Genomic DNA, 20,144 nt, shown 5'->3' with positions numbered 1-20,144 from the left:
ATTGCATAGAGAAGTTTAGTAGAGTTTGTCGAAATAGTTTCATACGGATGATGAGTTAATGATCACAAGAACAAGTATCGACGCCACCAGATTTCCTTTATTTCACAAATAGTTTAAGATGCTTAAATATGAAACAAAGAAGTACCGGTAATGTAGAAACAAAAGTAAAAGTTATAAATTTATATTTTAGACAAAAGATATAGTGCTACATTCCACTTTATTTAGTGTTGTCTTCACATTTAAAGCTGAATAAAATAATTATCTTCAAACTAGAGATGCTGGTACGTTATTTAGCGATCGAATAGGGCAAGTGAAGGTATTAACAACGCCATGCAGGTTATAACGCCATCTAATATTTTATAATTAGTTACGTGAAAATCTGTGTTGGCAGCCCTAATGAGAGAGGTGTGGTGTTTAGAGGAATCTCTCTTAAACATCTGGAACCAACAATGAAACATATTTGTCTTTAGTGCGAGTTTAACAACCTTTAAAGTGAAGAAGTTCGCGTTTGAGCTGATTTCCAGTGACGTGAATATTGAATTCAGCATAAAGTGCAGATAATTGAATTTGAAATATAGTGAATGATCAAATGTTATGAAAAATTCGTTTATATGTCTTCTTAAGTTTAGTGGAATGGTGTTGTTTTAAAATTTATAATATTATATTATGGTAATTATTCATTTAAAATAGATTTGCTACAGCAGATAATAACGCCATCTCGCTGCGAGAATAAACTTTTATCAAACATGTAATCATAGCAGTTAATTTAATCGTCTCTAAATTAAGGATAATCGACCGGACTTGAAAATCACGAAACCTGCGACGTGAGTAGCACAAAGAAAACTGGACTCAGTTCACTATTTGAAGGCGGTTGTGCACCACTCAATGACAGTGATCTTGATTTCATTTTTTTGAGTTGTGTGGTAATGAGTATAGAGACTTTTTTGTTGTCTCCAATCATTTAGTTGCTTAATTGTATAACATAATCTTACATTTCTCACTTTTGCTTATAAACATGTTTCTTTGTTCTAAAAAACTAATAAGTGACATTATTACCTTCACTGCAGGTAATAGCGCCAGTACGCGTCATACTTTTATTTACTTGTATTGTTATACAACCTTGTCACAATTGCAATTTTTGAAATATACTTTTCATACGAAAGACTACAAATGATCAATATCTTAGGGTGCTATTCACAGACATTTCGCTAGCCCGCGCTACGTGCGTGCGAAACTAACCCCGGCTATCGACTGGTTGCTTGTACAGGATTCATATCATATATCATAACATATCATATCGTATCATATATATCATATCATATATCATATCGTTAACACTGGTTTATGAATACGAAAAACGTTAGTTCGCTGATCATCCACCGGAAGCCCGCGCTAAGAATGTCTATGAATACGGCCCTAAAAGATTAGTATTACTGTCCATATTTTTGTAGTTGTAACCTATTTTTTTATTGCGATGTACCGAAGTACATTCCATGCAGGAATTCTGCGTTGTCATATGATGAAGGATCGGTGGAGCGAAGAAAAATTACCTCCGGCACCGTAATTCGAACCCTGGTTTTCAGCTCTACGTGCTGACGCTCTATCCATTAAGCCACACCGGATTCCAATTCCGATTCCGGATTGAATCCTTTCAGTTTAATCTCCACCTCTTAGTTTTCCTTTAGTGGCCAACCCTCATGCACTGTCACAGATGTGTGACAGTGGCACAATGTCCAACACACCAATGTGCAGGGATGCTCCATCGATCCTTCAGTCGACCTGGCGCTGGCCTTCTATGCGCAAGGTTGCGGGTTCGATCCCGGGCCAGGTCGATAGCATTTAAGTGTGCTTAAATGCGACAGGCTCATGTCAGTAGATTTACTGGCATGTAAAAGAACTCCTGCGGGACAAAATTCCGGCACATCCGGCGACGCTGATATAACCTCTGCAGTTGCGAGCGTCGTTAAATAAAACATAACATTTTTAACGTCGATCCTTCATCAAATGATAACGCAGAATTCCAGCATGGAAATATCATATGTACTTCGGTACATCGCGATAATACAATATGCATATATATTTAAGACGACGGTCATTCCGTCGGATCCTGGCCACTTAGTCACTCGTAATGAGTGCACCTCTGCACATTAGTGTGTTGGACATTGTGCCACTGTCACACATCTGTGACACAGTGCATGAGGGTTGGCCACCAAAGGAAAACTAAAAGGTGGAGCTTAAACTGAGAGGATTAAATCCGGCATCGGAACTGGAATCCGGTGTGGCTTAGTGGATAGAGCGTCAGCACGTAGAGCTGAAAACCCGGGTTCGAATCCCGGTGCCGGAGAGAATTTTTCTCCGCTCCACCGATCCTTCATCTATTTTATTTTAATTGATGGTCTTAATACCTTCACTTACCCTACATTTAAAAAATGGACAGTATTTCTAGGAATATATGCTTTGGAAATATGTATATAGTTTTATTTTAAATTATATTATATTAAAAATCAGTTAGATTGAAATTACTTACTTAGTTACTGGCTTTTAAGGAACCCGGAGGTTCATTGCCGCCCTAACATAAGGCCGCCATTGGTCCCTATCCTGAGCAAGATTAATCCATTCTCTATCATCATATCTCACCTCCTTCAAATCCATTTTAATATTATCTTCCCATCTACGTCTCGGCCTCCCTAAAGGTATTTCTCCCTCCGGCCTTTCAACTAACACTCTTTACGCATTTCTGGATTCGCCCATACGTGCTACGTGCCCTGCCCATCTCAAACGTCTGGATTTAATGTTCCTAATTATGTCAGGTGAAGAATAAAATGCGTGCAGTTCTGTGTTGTGTAACTTTCTCCATTCTCCTGTAACTTCATCCCTCTTAGCCCCAAATATTTCCATAAGCACCTTATTCTCAAACACTCTTAACCTCTATTCCTCTCTCAAAGTGAGAGTCCAAGTTTCTCAACCATAAAGAACAACCGGTAATATAACTGTTTTATAAATTCTAACTTTCAGATTTTTTGACAGCAGACTGGATGATAAAAGCTTCTCAACCGAATAATAACAGGCATTTCCCATATTTATTCTGTGTTTAATTTCCTCCCGAGTATAATTTATATGTGTTACTGTTGCTCCAAGATATTTGAACTTCTCCACCTCTTCAAAAGATAAATTTCCAATTTTTATATTTCCATTTCGTACAATGTTAGATTGAAATATAGGTATATTTTAAAAAATTACGAACTTCGTAGCCAACCCTCTTAATTTGACAGAATTATGAAGAACTTAAAAACAGAACTTAAAAAATTCTATCTCATGAAGCGTCCATCGGATCTTCCAAAAACAAAGTCAACGCATTAATATTTCTCGAAATTACAATGTTAAGCAATTACATTATACTCCATCCAATAATTATCCCTGAATGTTTTAACAATACCCTGCTGCTTGGCGCATAAATTCACTAGCGAATAAGGTGTAAAACGCTTATCATTCCATATTTCCATATGGATAAATATAAAAAAAAAAAAACATTTTACATGCTCAGTGGAACCTATGATGAAGTATTTGTGAAAGAGTGTTGTGTGGCTGTTATTAACATATTCAACTCCCGGCCACCCCATAAACTTTAGCAGCACATTGTATCATAGGAATATCTGATGCAAATTGCTTGTGTATATCAACTTGTCCCTTTTTTGTAGAACTGTCGTGTAAAACACTGGTTAAGCGAGGGAGAGAGAAAGAAAGAGAGAGAGAGAGAGAGGGGTAAATTCAATGCTGGTTATCTTTCTCACTAGTTCTGCAAACTATAATCATGGAAATTTGCATAAAATAAATATGGCAGCTTGCCATGAATTCTTGTATAAATCTACGAAGAGAGAGAGAGGGTCTAAGATATTCAAATTTAACCTTATTACCTGTCGCGCTTACTACTCGTGCTTTTTCTAAATAAAGCAATTGTGTAAAGAGTCTCTTTCCGCCACTCTATTCGTCTGTACGTCTGTCTACCACTGAAATTGCTACAAGAAGCAGATTGATACATTTTTAATGTAAATTCATTCATTAAATATTTATAAACACTCAAGTTCAAATTGAGATATTTACTTTGTCACAGAGAGTATCTTCGTAGATTATATGTATCTGATGTTCCTTAATAAGAACACAGTTACTAAATATTGTAGGATTTGTACGCTATAATTCTTTTAGCAATTTATGCAGGAAAAGCAACTTGCAACTCTAAGAACTTTGGAATATATTATTCAAATATTAATTCTTTTTTATTGTATACAAGATCGTGCATAGAACTGAAAAAAAGTTTATTTTTTTATTTTAGTAGGTTATTTTACGACGCTTTATCAACATCTTAGGTTATTTAGCGTCTGAATGAGATGAAGGTGATAATACCTGTGAAATGAGTCCGGGGTCCAGCACCGAAAGTTACCCAGCATTTACTCATATTGGCTTGAGGGAAATAATAATAATAATAATAATAATAATAATAATAATAATAATAATAATACGTAGCGCTATAGCCCGTGAAGGGCCTATACCGACCAGCCGGCTGCTGGCTTCACATCCACACGTCGAAGCAGAAGTAGACGATCATCCAACCATAGTTGAGGTATCGTGTGGTTAGCACGATGATCCCCACAGTCATTATAGCTGGCATTCGCAACCGGATTTCGCTACCTATCGTAGCACCCCAAGTGCATCACGATGCTGGGTGGGCACCGGTCCCATACACCTGCCGAAATTTCATGAGAAAATTTCTTCCCCCATGAGAACTCGAACCAGCGCGCATTCCGTAACGCGAGTCCTACGCAGGATGCCTTAGTCCGCGACGCCACGGCGCGGGACTGGGTTGAGGGAAAACCCCGGAAAAAATCTCATACAGGTAACTTTCCTCGACTGGGAATCGACCCGGGCCATCTGGTTTCGCGGCCAGACGCGCTAGCCGTTACTACATAGGTGTGAACGAACTGAAAAAGGCTCAATATTAAAATTTAAATGTTAAAATATATAGTATATTAAAATATTAGCTACCTTAAAATTTAAAAGAAAATTCTATGGAATTTTATTGTGGAAGCAAAAATTAATATCCACTGTTTTGTTACAAGTTTTATTGTCTATCCCAGCGGTCATCAGCACAGAGCACTATGGGGCTAGTGTATCTTACCCGCGGAGAACACATTGCACTATGGTGCATTCGTAGCTGCTAGCGGGTATGCTCTCTATCTCTTCCTGCTGCACGATGGTGCAAACGGGACGGCTCTGCTTACCTTTGCCCATTTCAGCGAGTGCTGACGACCACTGGTCTATCCTATTTGTAAAGAAATCTAAAAAAATAATGTTAAGAGTTCAAAATTTTTCCCGACTCTATTTGTGAACAATATACTGTATAATGCTCCGTCATAAATGTTGTAACTAAAACCTTGTGCATCCCTCGTGTTTATCGTACGGCTCGTCCTCCCCCCACACGTTACCTGCACTTTGTTTACGTTTTCACTGTGCCTAAACGAGACGCTCTACTGTGGGTAATTTCTTTACAACAAATACCAAATCAACGTAGGGTTATGGCCTTACACTGGATTTAAATTAATTGTAGTTATAAACGATTTCATTTAGTAAATATACTACGTAATCTATAGAAAAGTAAATTTCTCTCAAGAAAATTGTTTCCTTCATTTCCGAAATGTCAAGGTTTATGTTACTGTAAATTTTGAAAGTTATTTGTGTAGAAATATATTTAAGCTTTAAAATTCTTTTCAGACTATGTTCTCAACTGGACAACTAATTAGACCTATATACTTATATGATAATTTTATTGTACACGGAATTAAAAGGTAATTTGCTCCCTTTTTCTAACAGACACAGATTCATTCGACATTTTCGTATATCATTCATTTTATTATACAGAAATGTTGTAGTGTTGAGTAACAATTTTATTGGTATTATTGAAATTGTGTAATTGAACTCATCATTTCGTTAGAATGTGTAAGAATTTCGTCAGACTGAAATCTGAAGTTCCAAAATTTATGTTCCAAATATTCTGTTTTCTTAGAGTCAGTCTTACCTCATTTAAATTCTACGTCTTCAATTAAAACGCTTTGCTTCATTTAACAGATTCGCCACATTTATGAAACTTATAAAATGTAATAACCAAACGTAAGACTTCTATTGAAGCCTGATCCCAAGATCAAGGAAGACGACGGTCTTACATGAGAAAGGACTTTTGACCAGCGTGCCCCCTCTATTCAGTCTACCGAAAATCTATTTAATTCATCGGCACATTGTAAACGCTTTTACTTTCTGACATATGGTAATAAAGCTGTTCTGTCACGACCACACCAAGAACTTAGTTTCTGCACGGACCTATAACTCCAGTCTGTCTGTCAATCCGAGGGCTACGGACACGATAATGTAACAGGACTACCATTAATGAATGATACACAAATTGTACATAATTTTGATGACAAAAAATACATACACATTATTTCAATTATTATAATTTTACGTAAAATTTCGTGATAAATTCGCTAGAGCCAATTTTGAGACATCAATGAAGTTATGTTAGTTCATAATTCATAAACATGACTGTGACGTGTAACGTATTCGAATGAGATGCCTCTTGTATGCGGATTTTGCAACAACAAAAAAATCGACAAATAATCTGGAAAGAATCGCTGTACAGGCAGACGGCAGACCAGAAGAATTGTTTCCGATATCAGGAATACTGAAAATGTTTATTCTGTGAACATATTGGACCTAAACTTTTAAATTTTTATGTGGTTAAAAATAATATAAAAATTAGATCGTAATAGATGTTCAAAAGATATAACTATAAAAAGAACTTAAAATTATGACTAGGGGCGGATGTTGATGAAACGTTATCATCTTATTTTTCACATTAGGACGATGCCTAGTAATATAGAAATCCTTTCTATGTTAATATAAACGTAAAAAAGTAATTTCTTATATTTCATTTCTTTTTATATTTTACGTTTTTGAACTAATAGGTCATTTTTAATAGTTTGAAGAACTTTTTAATCATTTGGAATGCATTTTACTTTCTTCTTTACCGATAGGTCTGTTAAATCATTTTCTAAGCGAATAGGCCATTAGTAATTACCTACTGAATAAGTGAATAACAGTGAAGTTCGAGTTTATAGTTTGGAACAGACTCCCACATCCTTCAAATCCATTTTAATATTATCCTCCCATCTACGTCTCGGCCTTCCCAATGGTCTTTTTCCCTCCGGCCTTGCAACTAACACTCTATATGTATTTCTGGATTCACAAGGGGCGAAACTTTCACCACGTCCTGGACAACACGTTGTGTCCTCAACATGGTTCAGAAGGGATGTCTACTGTAGACAGTATTTTAACACAAAGCTTGCAAGAATGCATGCTGCGCCCATACTCCCTCATCTGGAAGATCTGGTAACAAAAGTGAAGCGCGGGAGGAGGAGGAGACGGAGAATGAAGGCACTGACATGGATCACTCCTGATTGAAACACATTGTAAACCCTCATTAAAATCTATAGTTTTCCCTTAAATCTATGTTCTTTTCCTTTATCTTAGTCAAATTCCAGGAAGTTGCCTCCTCTCTCCGAGATTTGCAGGGCAGTCATTGAAACAAGGTGACTAATTTTTAAGAAGTTGTAGTGCAAGTACAGTGAATAATATTTAAATGTCATTTTCTTTTAATTAAATGTTATTTTTTCATTAGTTTAAGGGCATTTTAATGATAATTTAAAGTAAATTTTTAGGTCATCAACATCAGTCCCCTAATTATGACATATCACATAGATTTAGATTCAAAGATATAGAGTTATGCGATTGAATTAAATTTAAGATTTAGGCCTACATTACATTGCACTGACACTTAGCAGGAACCCCTTGAGTGCGAGGTGGCAAGTTCAATCTCTAGTAAGCCTGATTTTAAAGTATTGTGTTAACAATTATCACAGGAAAAATATTAGCTGCTAATGACCAACCATGTCCATCAGGAGGGGATAGAAAATGAGTGTCCGGGAGGTGTAGAGATCAACCCTCTATGGGATGTATGTATTACACTTTACAAAATAGACATCATCGACATTCAAAAAATGTTCCATTCTTCAAAGTTAAGGCCATTAGAGTCAATGGTCTTGAGCCACGTTTCAGCTTGGTTTATTATCCCGTGATGATATACCAGTTTCTGTTTTTTTGATGAGAAGAATTTGGTGACACCCATTTCAACGGCTTCCAAGTTTCGGAAATTACTTTCACGCAGGAAGTGGGCCATGGATCGAGGGTGTATGGTATGGTATGGTATGGTATGGTATGGTATGGTATGGTATGGTATGGTATGGTATGGTATGGTATAAGTTCGATTCCGCCGGATCGAATTTTTCTCCTGTAATAACAAGTGTTACCATAACATAAAAATTCTGTAGGACCAAAAATTAATCTTTACGTAGTCATATTCAGGGGCCATACAAGAACACATACATAATATGTTGTAGGTGCAACATAATATAACAAATTATTTTAAACTACAATCTGTGGAAAACATAAAACATGACAAGAATTAAAGGAAGAAAATAAACGAGAACAGCAAGGTATCACTGAAGTTTTAGGGAGAGAGAAGGAAAAGTTTGAAACCATCAAATAAATAAACAACCGAGAATTAAAATAAATAATCTTGCCAAAAGCACTTTTTCTTAAACATTTCTTTAAAAACCGGGAATTTGGTGAAACTTTGTATTCTAATGGAAATTGTTTATAAATCGTTATTAAAAACGCTTAATCCATTTCGTACCATAAGTTACTGAGAACAAATATTTGTTGGTAGGACTTGCAGCGAAGCGCATCGGTATGGCTAGTTTTTTTTTATACGAGCAAACTTTAATAATGATATACTGAGGAAATCATTGGATATTTAGACCTATATACAGAAAATGTACATATTTACATTTGGATAATGCTATTTGAAATTTATTTCGATTCAGAATTTTAGATGTTTATAAGATAAGATAAACTTTATTGTCAGAGACATAAACATGCATAGACATTGTCAATAAAATACATTAAAACTACAATAAAGTCAAATATAAAATACAATAGGCAAGAGTTGAAAGGCCCACACGTGCACCCTCTAGACTGTAGGGACACAATTATATCAATTTCTTTTTTATATATTTCCTGAATTTAAGAGGCAAGCTATTGTAAATTTTAATGCCATAAACCAAATAAGTTCTGCTAATATTTGAAAGGTGGTGTACCGGAATACTTAAACTATTTTTATTGCGAGTATCGTAAGTATGAAAGTCACTATTAAGATATGTATTTATTTATTTTAGGAGTTTAGTTATATACGTTAAGAACTTATTTAGGCTAAACACAGGTTCTACGTACAGAAGTATAGGTACATTTTTTACTTCCAATATACATGTTACAGATTCATAATTGAGATTTGATTTATATTCACAAATACTGATTTAGAGGTTCAGATTCAGTTGTTTATATAGCTAGTGACTTAAATTTGTTTTAGATTAACTGTTTACTCTAAATGAAACAATTGGCGTTACATATTGTTGTAATCAGGGTGCAAATTAATGGGGGGATGGGGATTTCCCCTTTTTGGAAAGTTATCCCCCTCTCATAAATTCATATTAACATCCCTACCAGGGATAACTTCTATCCTCCCCTCACAAAATATAATTGTTTTAATACGAGTATATGTACTTTATAAAGTAAAAAGTAAGCAAAGAAAATAATATTTCTTTATTTTCTTTACCAGCAAAGTGACAACAATCAATAACTTAGGAATTACACATGTTATCTTAAGCCTGCTCAGGGATATAATTACTATTATGATCAAGATGCAAGACAAGCAACTTACAAGCAAACATTGTTACAGGGTAGTTACAGAAAAAAGGACAATAATTGCTTGGAAAGATTTGTTTTGTTGTGCTATTTGTCAACATATCCTCTACTGAAATTGAGACATTTGTCATACCATGGGATCAATTTTTGTATCCTTGTGTCATAGAGGTCTTCCGCTTGGGATCGAAACCAGCGTTTGACAGCCGTCTGCAACTCTCTGTCGATCTCATGATATGACAAATTTATCAGTTCCGGTGGGGAATATGTTGAAAAATAGCTCAACAATTGCTGTGTCTGTTTCAATAATTTTTTCCAGTGAAATTGTGTTTTCTTTCTGTTAACTGCGCCTGACGAACTTATTTTTACGGCCCTCGTAATTGCGGTCGAGTGGCCAAAATTTGTATAAGCACTTCTTTTGACACTATTAACATGATGGAAGAAAAATATTTAACTTTTTTATATGCCCCCATCAGAACTACGGCTACGGCTACGGCTAAACTGGCTACGGCTTAACGAACGTACAAATTTTCATTCCCCTTGTTCTCCTTTTCCAAGTCCTTCACATCTCTATACCTACATACCTTGCCTCCCGTTTCAATTACCTATCATCATATCATAAAATCTTCATACGCACGCAAAATAGCCGCATGCTAGCCATACCAACACATAAGAAATCAGTGACATCAGAGACTGTCGGAATTTAGCAGTGTTCAAAAACAAACTCATTAAGCATTTTCTTACTGCGTAGAGTAGGTTTAATTTTTATTTAATTAATAAATTTTTTCTTTCTTCTTAACTTCCACAATAAACTGTCTAACTTTTATTAATCAGTTAGGGGAGAGTTGGGTAGTATCGGACATCGGGTAATATCGGACAGTGAGTTTCATCTACCACACGATGATAGTACCTGATTGACATGGTTACGTTTCTGTGATGTCGCATAGAGAAACGTAACCATGTCATTCAGGTACTACCATATGGTGGTAGATGAAAGAAACGCATTGTCCGATATTACCCGATATCCGATACTACCCGACTCTCCCCTAATCTTTTAGTACTTAGATTTGTATTGTATTTGTAAATTTAATATTAATTGTAATTATAATAGTAATTGTATTCTTAATATTGTAGTTGTAATCCCCTGGTAGAAGGGAAGAGAAGACCTGATGGCTTTATCTCTACCATTTTAAATAAATAAATAAGTAAATAAAGTAAATACAATAAATATATAAATACACAAATAAATAAATAAATAGAATGTTTGCTTGTCAGTGCGACCAAGCGTTGAATCGTATCGAATGACGATAATAATAATTTTACGTGTGGTATACTCTATCTAGGATTCTATCCCCCCTAATCAGAAATATTAATTCGCACCCTGCTTGTAATTCAATATTGTTCTCCATCATGTCCATGCAAAATGACCAGTATCATCTCCCAATACATGTTACGCCAATAAGAATTACTATTAAGTTACTGTTCTGACTTCACCTTCATAATGAAGCACCCACTTCAGACGCCAGTCTAGGAATACGTAGGCTATACGTTCTGATGAACATGAAATAGCAATAAAGTCCGATAAATATTTCACACGGCCGCTGCATTGATTCACATACGGGCCGGGACAGTAATCCAGCACAATTAATAATTAATTGCTGCCCGGGTCACGGCGTGGGAACACCGCGTCATTTAATAATTAAAATGTCGTTTATACAGGCTTTAACTCCCTAAATATTATAATTTGATCGTTACAACATCACGATTTGAAATATGCAACAAAATCTCTGACGAAAAGTGCCTACATGTTGCTACATACCCTATATTTTTAAAGGGAAGAGAACAATCACTCAGCAGCGTAGTTAGAGAGCCCCAAATAATTTAATTCTTTAAATATTTTCTAAAATGTAACTTTTCAAAGGTTGAATCTGCTTTTAGCACTTCATCGAGATATTATCTACTTATGTGGTCCGTTAAAGTAAGCTATTATAATTCACTGATCAATTCCCTTAATATTTTCTTTACAGTAAATCTAGACCAGCGGTCAATAGCACAGAGCACCCTCGGGCTAGCGTCCCTTACCCGCGCATAAGACACTGCACTGGCGTACATCCGTGGCTGCTGGCGGTGGTATGGCATAGTTGCGCCCCACGGTCAATTGGGAGGCCTAGTCATGGCATAATTGCGCTCCGAAGAAATCAGGTCGCAGAATGGACATGGCATAGTTGCACCCGAAGAAGTCAGGTAGCAGAATGGACATGGCATAGTTGCGCCCCGATGGGCAGAGTACACACGAAAGTGATTGTCATAAAATAAATACATTAGGCCTACTTAAAAATATTATAGTGTTAGCTGCACTGAAATCAGGTAGCATATGATCAATTTTGCTATTTAAAATAACACTTTTTTATCGATCACACACAATAAATGAACTGCATTTTTTATTTGTACACCGATATCTTAACGCTGTTTCGCAAATCTAAATTTAGAACCATTGTGAATTATTAACTCTTTACCCTTTTCACTAAACTTCACATTCATTTTAAATTAACTTCACTATACGCCACAGACGGTGTGATAAATGATAATCACTATGTCAAGATTGCTAAGGCCCCATATTCCAACGACTCACTCATTTGAATGTCAGCTAACAAAGTATTGCCAACTTCATGATGTTCATTTTAACGGTAGGCTATCGATAATCACTGCATTAACAGTAGAAAAACAGTTAGACCTCTAATGAAGTGCTGCCAACTTCATGGTGTTCATTTTAACGGTATCGATAATGAATATTAAATCGAATAAGATATCAATAAGGTTGGTTGGTTACGACTCTCGAGTTCCCGTAATGTCTTTTTCTCTACCTATTTCATCGGGGCGCAACTATGCCATGCCCCTTTTCTCTACCCGATGAGAATGGGCCGCAACTATGCCCACAAAACAGCGACTTTTTCATCTGCTGCATCTTACCTGACTGTGGGGCGCAACCATGCTCTCTCTCTCTCTCTCACCCCCCCCTTCTGCACGGCAGAGCATATTACGTTGCACTCCTTGCACTATACCTATTTCAGCGAGAGCTGACGACGGTGAGCAGACATAATGTCCAACGTAGAATGTCCAGTGTACAAAAATGTCCACACCATATTGTCCTGCACTATATCGTCCAACTCAAAGGGTCCACCGCCGGAAACGTCCACAAGGCAACTAGTCCATAACAAAATGTCCACATGGTCAAAATGTCCACGTAGTAATGCAATTCCAGTATGATAGTGTGATTAAGGAAACTGCTGCAACAGTAGAACACAATAACATGCAGACAACAAATGCAGGAACTATTAGCCGTGTCGTTCATTCCTTTTCCAGACATATAAGCCTCATTTGACATCCTGTATGAGGACATCTATGAGGATCTTCTCTAGTATGCGGATTCGAAGTGTATAATTATTTTTAAAACGTTGACAAGCAGAACGCTGCCGCCCATCTTGATGCTGGCTGCAACGTTGCCAACGCGCAAGAAACGACTGCAGAAGCATGTGGTGTGGGATTGAGAACCGTGCAAAGAATATTGTTAGTGAAGGAAAGAGGGTTTGTTTGGTGTCATGCTTACAGTAATCAACGGCTAAGGTTATTATTGCCTTTTGATAATTTAAATTCTTTCCTGCACTATTTGTATTGTAGTATGATGTGGCAATGTTGTACGATGCCTTTCTCTCACTATTGTCTCTCCCGACGCAAACGCTAGCAGACTACCGCCTTCCGAATTGCAGTAGACTCTAGATATCCATCAAAGGAATTGTCTGTTTATTAATCAACTTTCCATGGCCACCGTCGGACGAAGAACACGTAGCTGAAGGGTTTCTTTCGAGGTTCCAGAGGATAGTATCTGCACACCATGTTAATATTTGGCGATTTCTCGACACGTGAGACAAGAACAAAACGAAACAGAACGTCAGATGTTGCAAATACAGGCTGGTCACGTGAATGTCAGACGCCTAATAAACAAGAAATACGAAACAAATGAACGAAGGGTGATACAATAGTACGATCTTATCAGCAATATAAGTACCAGGGGAATGTGAATCTTCACCTCAGAGCATTATCATACCACCTGAAATGAAACATTACGGTTCCTCTTGAGCAGGAATGACGTAATTTTCTTAACTTGATGAAATCGTGTAAATTCTGTGACTCCTCATTTACTTGCACTATTCAGTAACCATTTTCATTAATAAATTTGTGCTGCAACCGCTATTAAAATAATTTAATTTTCTAATAATTTTATATTAATATCGAATTGGTTCAAAAGATGGACATTGATGGACATCTTGGCATAAGAAAACTGGACCTATATTTAGTGTGGACATTTTGGTCATTGGACCTAATATTGACTGGACATTAATGTAATGGACATTCTACAGTGGACATTATGATCTGCAATTCTGACGACCACTGATATAGACTATCACAACGACTTTGTATTATTTCCATTACTGCATGTGTGTTCATGCATTCATTCATTCATTCATTTTATTCCATAAATCTTACATGGGCAATGAAGCTTTAAGATGTGGAACAAGTCAAAATTTTACAATATTATAATTACAATTTTTATAAATTTTTATAATTTTACAATTTAGTAATTTTCTACAATTTTTACAATTTTGTGCAATTTTTTACGATACTTTGGCAATATGTAGTGAGATGAGGTGAGGTCCGAGGATTCCCCAAAATATTACCCGGCATTTGCCTTTTGGTTGGGGAAAACCTCGGAAAACCTTAACCAGGTAATCAAATCAAAGGGGTTGATGCCAAGGACTCGCCATAGACCATCCGGTTTCAGTCCCACGGCTGTGGAAAACCTCGGAAGAAACCAAAGACCAAAGGGGGATCCAACCCAAGCCCGAACGCAACTCCGGATCAGCAGCCCAGCGAGTCTGCCGACTGAGCTACATCGATGGCTCTACTAAAAGTATACAATACATGGCCAATCAGATTATTAAATTTACAAACGCAAACGATCATTCATCAGTTGAGCTATATGTATAATACAAAACAAGTAAGTTAATTAAATTTAAGGCATAAACAATTCAACCAGTTGTGATATACAGAAATTGATAATACATATCATGCAAACTACTTCAAATTACTAACACAAACAATTTATCAATAGAGCTATATAGATTACTATTCAATTTGAAGCATATACAATTCATCGGCCAAAACTTTGTCTGTAAAGAATGACCATGAAATAGGTGGTAACATTTTAGGTATTTATTACATGAAGTAAAATACACTGCCGAAATTGAAGAAAAAGGACCAGGAAGACTGTATCAAGTGTTGGTACACCATGATAATGCATTCCCGCACTCCGCTAATATGACGGAAACAGCTATCCAGGAGCTTGGTTGGCAGGCGATTGCACATCCTCCATATTCTCCCGATCTTGCTCTCTCAGATTTTCAAGTTTCCGTTCTCCATCCAAGGAAACTCCTTTTTGATAACGAAGATGCTTTTACAAACTTGCGACTTCTTTAATTCTAAACCAACAGATTTCTTCAGACGCGAAATCGAGAAAATACATCAGCGTTGACAGATTGACATAGTAATGCAGAAGAATATTTACTAATTTATTTTTATTTCTCTTCATCTCAAATGAAAACTTTTCACAGGAACAAAACGCTATGAATTTTTGCATCAACTTACTACATATAGAGCATACAGTATAACGCGTAACATAAGTGGCCATAAAATAAGGAGACATGGTGGAGAGGGAGAGAAAAACGAAGAGAAGAAAAAGTGGAGAGGTGTAAAGGAAGAAGAATTGAGCAAGAAGAGAAAAAGGACGAAAAGAAAGAAAAATAGAGATGAAGCCAAAAATGAAAGGAAATAGAAGAAAGAGATTCGCCATTAATTTTTATACCCTTCTATTTTATTTCATTATTTTTCCTTCATTTCTTCCTTCATCTAATTATTTATTTTCTATTTACTTCATTTGTTTCGTAGTATTTTCGCGTATTTTTCTATCTTCATTTACTTCTTTCCATTTACCTTCATTCATTTACTTATTTATCCTTTTATTTCTTCTCTCACATCTCTATTTATTCATTTATTCATCCATGTGTTTATTGCACACAGGTTAACAATCTCCCTTGATTCCATACCAGAGTGTAAGATGAGTAGGAAGTTTATTAATTACGCTTTGTATCATCATACATTAACGTTTCGTTTATATTATGAAGTTGATGAAGGTTTATTTTCTAAATATGAAACCATTAGCAAGGAAAGATAAAAACTATATTTTGGTTAAACATTTGAAAATGAAAGTAAAACACTTTATATATGATTAAATGAAAGTTACCTCGTTTTTTTCGGTCACTAATACAAGCTTGAAACAATTCCTCTGGATTCCAAAAATCATGTGGGCTGTTGGCTTGTTTGTTTTTGTCTTATAACGATAGGAAGGTTGTAAGTATGAAAACAAACTCTCAGCGAAGGGATGTTACTATAAAAAAAACGTTAAAATGTGGAAAATTCTGGAGAATGAGGAAAATTGAATATAGTTGTTTTCCTTCATCTTGCTACATAATATTATCCTACATGATGTACAAAACTAATATTATAAACTAATGTTACATTAATATATTTTTTGTACATCATGACCGTAAGTAAGATACTAGACATTATGATAACCTTAAGGCTGGGTTTTTAAGAAACGATGAGAGGTCAGGACTGCTTATAGATCATTCGTTATCTTGTGAAACCAAATGTTGCGACTGTATCAAATACGAATATAAATAATGCTACAATTACATACAGCAAAACAGTAAAAAATTTAGGAGTATATTGAGATTCAAATCTAACTTCTCAAAGTCAAGTGACCTACATATGTAAGAAAATTTTTCTACAATTCATTACCTCAAACACTTCATCAACGTTCTACCTATTAGCCTCAAAAAGAATCTCATCCAAACTTTAGTGGTGTCCCACTTTGATTATTGCGATTATTGCGATTATTATTATTATTATTATTATTATTATTATTATTATTATTATTATTATTATTATTATTATTATTATTCACGAATCTAAATACTGATCTTGCCACAGATTACAACGTGTTCACAATAACTGCGTTCGTTTCGTTTGTAACATTAGAAAATTCGATTATGTAACACAGTCACTTGAACTATTGTCTTGAAATCCACTTAATGATAGAAGATTCTTCAACTCCCTCTTATTACTATGTAAAACCATCCACACCTCCACACCCTCTCACCTAGCATCTCTTCGTTTTTAATGGAAGAGTAGTCGTAAGTGTAGCAGAAATTAAACTAAAATTTAGAATAACAATGGCGTTTACAGCATTTTTCTAAGCAAATATTTGACCTGAAAAATCGCTACTAAACGTTTATCCTTCAGATAAAATGCCTGTATGATAGAAGAAAAACAATAACAGAAAATGTTGATGTTATTTTGTTAACTGCAATAACAATGGCAATAAAAAGTGATGGTGATTTTGTATGTTATTTTGTTTAATTTCGGTGTAATTATGAGTATGCAAATCACAAGACAGCACTGTATTTTTTCTATATTCACCATACACGAGATATTATATCAGCTTTTTCAACATAAGTAAATAACATCTTTTCTGAAAATTCTTCACAATTTACATCAATAAAAATAAAGAAACCATGTATTGTCGGTCCCTATCACCACTGCACGGCGTGTCTTCAGACTGCAGACAGAAGAGACGGCCTCCATATATGGAGGATAGCTGCGATTATATTGACTAAGCAGTCGTGGACAGCCGATAAGGGGTGATCCTCCAGCTTGGAGATTGGGCGAAGGGCTAACAACCCATCACCGTAAAAATACAGCTTGTTACGAATCCATACAATAAGCCTCGGAATGGGCATATAGAGTGTTAGTTGGGAGACCGTGGAGAAAAAGACCTTTGGGGAGCCCGAGATGTAGATGGGAGGATAACATTAAAGTAGATTTGAGGAGGTGGGATATGATGACAGAAACTGGATTAATCTTGCACAGGATAGGGATCGATGGCGGGCTTATGTGAGAGCGGCAATGAACCTGCGGGTTCCTTAAAAGAAATTTGTAAGTACTATAGGTAAAACTAAGTGTCCACCGTTGTGGCTGAAGGGTTAGCGAGTCTAATTCAGAACCCAACGGGCCCGGGTTCGATCTCCGGTCGGGACGAGTTGCCTGGGTGAGGTTTTTTCGGGATTTTTCCCCCTCACTCCTATGAATGAATATCAAGTAACTTCATTAGGCGATTGGAACCCCACTCATCTTCGACACTTTCTTTCTTCCCCTACCATCCTTTCATTCAACATTCCTTTACTTCTTATGATTTTCAGATCGCTCTACAGGCGATCCTCCGAAGCTGCTGTCTCTTTCGACCGGCCTCCGTGGATTGTATTCATGCGATGTGGATAGCTTCTGCAATGGAACCAGGGGCAGACCTTCTAGGGGGAGGACTTCCGCCTCGGACCGTTAAGGGAGCCTTGGGGGGGAGGGGTTGCCGAAGCAGGAGTGGTACATGGACTCTGTTGGCAGTAGGGACCGGTCGTTAAGGGAGTCAAGTGATTAGGTCGGTGCGCGTAGAGGATCGGTGGACACGCAACTCATCCCATATCGGGGGTGTACAATAGAACTCAGGTCGCAGTGCGTGGGATGTTCCCTCCCTCCCTCCTAAGAAGTAAAAAAAGTAAAAATAAAGAAAACTGTAAAGAAAATAGTAGGGTAACATAACATCACTTTCTATTATTATTATTATTATTATTATTATTATTATTATCATCATCATCATCATTATTGCAATAAACAAAATAATATCAACATTTTCTGTTGTTTTCTTGTATCATTCAGGCATTTAATTTAAGAACAAACGCTTCAAAGCAATATTTCTTTCATTATTTTTATCAGAAACAAGCGGTAAACGCCATTATTATTCGAATTTTATTTAGTTTATTTTCTGCTACAACTGTGACTATTTTTGTATAAAAATAAAAATGTGCACTCAAAATTATCTTTCTTCTGGTTAATATTCATTTCCTATACGCTAGATGTGTGAGATTTAAAGTCTAGTGAAAACAACAATAATAGTACAAGAGACATTTAGGGCCTAAGGTGGTATTTTTTTAGTGTTCCACACTGTATAACTATGCAAATAAGTTCTTATTTTCATATTTGCTTCATGCATATCTCCATCAAAAAGGGTAACATCACCTAACTCATGCATCAGGTTTCATTTTTTATTTCTTTATCCTTGTTTTTTTTAGTCTCTGCGCTCAAATTCTCCACATGACTCAGTCAATGAAGCTGAGGTATCGTTTGTCCACTCAAAAACAAAAACAGCTCTAGGAATTGTGAAATAAATAAGCGACAGTGCGTCTCCACTCAGACAAGTTCCGCGAAAGGGAATGTTTACCACTCTTCCCACATTCTCCTTTAATCTTACTGCTCCTTCATGGAAATGTTCCACCTGAATCAACATTTTATTTCGCTTCTGTAAAAATGAGGAGCCCAGAGAAAAATGACATAACAGCCACAGAAAAAAACGGCAGAAACTAAAAGGCACCCTTGCTCCATTGATGGATACGTACCTTCAAGTAATAGTCTTAAAGAGATGGAGGCGAGCCCATTCAGAGGGAACATAATCCGTCCCTAGATTTACTCTACCAAACTATAAGCGCACCATTAAAATACGTCCAAACTGAACATTTTACCTTAATATTGTTGAATGAATGAATGAATGAATGAATGAATGAATGAATGAATGAATGAATGAATGAATGAATGAATGAATGAATGAATGAATGAATGAATGAATGAATGAATGAATGAATGAATGAATGAATGAATGGGAGCATAAACTTTAGAGGTACGTGTAAACACGACCATGCAAGGGAGTTTGGGTTGTGAAAAACTGAACATGTGAGCTCCAAGCCTGTTGACCACTTGTCTCACTTCAGGTTTCGCTGCTCCACTGAAGGGACTTTAGAAAATTTCGAAGGGGAAAAGCCGAAAATGTACGTAACTTATTAGCTACAACATACGGGGGGCAGGAAGGAGGGAGTAGCACAGCGAGCTGACTAAGAGGGGTTAGAAATGCAAGGAACCGACTAAGAGAAGTTATCGAAATCTAGACAACGAAACTGTAATAGCCAATTTGGCTGTTTGATGATTCGAACGCGTAGGATTTAATCATCGGAACGGTATAGACAACTGGCTCTTTGATGATTTTTCTCAGATCAGGAGAC

The sequence above is a fragment of the Periplaneta americana genome, chromosome 6 (assembly GCF_040183065.1).
Source record: "Periplaneta americana isolate PAMFEO1 chromosome 6, P.americana_PAMFEO1_priV1, whole genome shotgun sequence".
Taxonomy (NCBI): domain Eukaryota; kingdom Metazoa; phylum Arthropoda; class Insecta; order Blattodea; family Blattidae; genus Periplaneta; species Periplaneta americana.
The sequence above is the reverse complement of the archived record's forward strand: the minus strand, read 5'-3'. Positions refer to the sequence as shown.